The sequence below is a fragment of the Oncorhynchus clarkii genome, unplaced genomic scaffold, assembly GCF_045791955.1.
Source record: "Oncorhynchus clarkii lewisi isolate Uvic-CL-2024 unplaced genomic scaffold, UVic_Ocla_1.0 unplaced_contig_2033_pilon_pilon, whole genome shotgun sequence".
NCBI lineage: Eukaryota > Metazoa > Chordata > Actinopteri > Salmoniformes > Salmonidae > Oncorhynchus > Oncorhynchus clarkii.
Window position 1 is genome coordinate 1 of NW_027259169.1, and position 2500 is coordinate 2500.

The 2500-nt window shown below is 52.0% G+C and overlaps 1 pseudogene; it reads left to right on the forward strand.

The window, feature by feature from the left end:
- Positions 1-2135: 2135 nt before the first annotated feature.
- Positions 2136-2315, forward strand: LOC139399605 (U2 spliceosomal RNA; annotated as a pseudogene).
- The last annotated feature ends 185 nt before the right edge of the window (positions 2316-2500 follow it).

Below are 2500 nucleotides of genomic sequence, written 5' to 3' on the forward strand. Positions count from 1 at the left end.
GTGGGGGTGGAGGGAGAGAGGAGCTGGCTTTTGCCAACCCACCCGCTGAGGTCTGTCGAGACCCCCGGGGGTCCGGCGGTTTCAGGGTTCCATTTGTGGGTTATCGCTTCTCGGCCTTTTGGCTCAGATCAAGCTTGGTACCGAGGTGCCCCAGAGCTCGCTGAGTCAGAAGGTCGGAGATAGGAGGGCGATAGGTTTTGTTGGTCGGAATAATTCCCGGGTTTTTTCAATTGGCAAGTTCATTTTTTGCTTCTCTTTTTGAGAGAGCTGGGAGAAGATGGCAAGGAACGCCATGCGCACGTCGGTCCCTGGCATTGGTGTAGCAAATACCATAAGATTTGCATGGAAGGAGAAAGAAAAGGAGCCGTTGGGAAGGGAGAGTTTTGGAAGGACCCTGTTGATGGGAATGCTCGGGTTGGAGGTTAAGGATGTGTTTTGCCTCCAGGAGAACCCGTTGGAAGCTGCCTACGACGTGACGTTTTATACGGAAGAGAAGCATGACGGGGTAATGAGGAAGGTGAAAGAAGTAGAGGAGGAGAAGCCAATGTGTCAATACACAGTGTCAAGCTTGGCAAGGAAAAATTTTAGGCTGGTAACGGTTACCATGTATAACCCCTACGTGAAGGACGAGGAGGTGAGGGCCTTTCTGGGGAGATACCTGGACAACATCTCCTCAGCAAAGCATATCAAAGATTCCTTGGGATTTTGGAATGGGAGGAGATGTTTCCAGGCTCTCCTCAGAGAGGACCCGAAGGGGATGGATGGTTACCTCCATCCTCCAGCGTTGTTCTCCCTGGGGGCTGACAGGGGGACGTTACATTATGCCCGTCAGCCTCCGTTCTGCAGGCGATGTATGGCCTATGGCCACACACTCGCCTCGTGCAGCACGAGAAGGTGCAGATACTGTGGATCGGCTGAGCACGAGGCGAGGGATTGCGTCGAGCCGAAGAAATGCCACGGGTGTGGCTCGGAAGCGCACCTGTGGCGGGATTGCCCGGCTCGGCGGGGGTCATACTCGTCTGCAGCTGGGGGGGGAGCGAGAGCGGAGGATGGAGAAAGACGAGAAAGAGAGGAGACGGAAGAGGGGGGTGGAAGGACTGAGCAGAAGGAGTCGGAGAAAGGAGAAGAAAAAGAAGAGGAGAGAGCGGAGACAGAAGGAGAGGTGGATGGGATAGTAGGAGAGGAGGCCGGGACAGAAGGAGAGGTGGCCGGGATGGAAGGAGAGATGGACGGGACAGAAGGAGAGGTGGTCGGAATAGAGGAAGGGAAGGAGGTGGAAGGAGAAAAGAAGAAGAAAAAAAAGAAGAAGACATCGACGAGGATGGAGGAGAGTGAGGAGACGGAGAGATCAGAGGAGACAACAGTGGAGAGGAAGGAGGTGGAGGAGATTATGGAGAAGGAACCGGAAGGAGAGGCGGAAGGACGAAGGGGCGTGAAGGATTGGGGGGACAGTGAAGCGGCGAGGGCAAGGGTGGAGGAGTTGAGAGGGATGGTGAGGGAACTGGTAGAGAGAGAATGGGGAAAGGGAAAGGAGAGGGCAAGCACTGTGGGTGTCGCTACAGGTGATGAACCTGTGCTCAATACACCTCCGAGCAAGAGGCAAAAGAAGGTGGTGAGGAGGAGGGGTGGAAAGAAGGGGGGGGAGGCACAACGGGGGGATGGGGAGGTAGCGGGGCCCTCGTGGGCTCCGTCTTCTACAACTTTCAAGCCCCTGGCTGATCTGGACCTCCCAGGTATGGCCAATACATGGATGATGGAGGGAGAGACGGGCTTTTTATTTGGGGGTGTGACATCCCCGGTCAGGAGTCCAGAGGAGAGGGCGATGGATTTGAGTGGGGGGAATGTGCCGGGTGTTGTTGCTGTGTTCAGTGGAGGGGAGATGGTGGTTGAGGGGGGTGTTTTAGTGGATTTAGGAGTGGAGGTGGGATCACAGGTAGCCGGGATGGAGAAGGGGAGCACTGGGTGAGTATTTGTTGCAATACAGGTGGAGTATATTGTAGGTTATTGGATATTGGTTTTTGGATTTGGTTATAATTAATTGGATTTGAAATGATTAGTAGTAGTTTGTTGATAGTAGATATTTAAGTTGATGGAATTATGGATGATTATTGTTTGGTTTTTGAAAAGTAATAAACATATTTTGTAAAAAAAATAAAAAAAAATCTGTTCTTATCAGTTTAATATCTGATACGTCCCCCATCGGGGGACTACATATTAAATGGATTTTTCGAACAGGGAGTCGGAAATGGGGCTTGCTCCGTCCGCTCCACGCATCGACCCGGTATTGCAGTACCTCCGGGAACGGTGCAACACTTTTCTCACGTTGTCAAGGAAAAATACAAATTCACAAAGGTATGTAAATAGCTGGCTGGCTGGCTGGCTGGCTGGCTGGCTAGCTAGCAGAAGAAGAAGAGAAGGAAAGAAACATTCAAACTCTTAGAAAGGCGAAGCGCCCTTCAAAGGGGTCCCCCGTTTCCCGCCATTTTACTTAAAAAAAAAA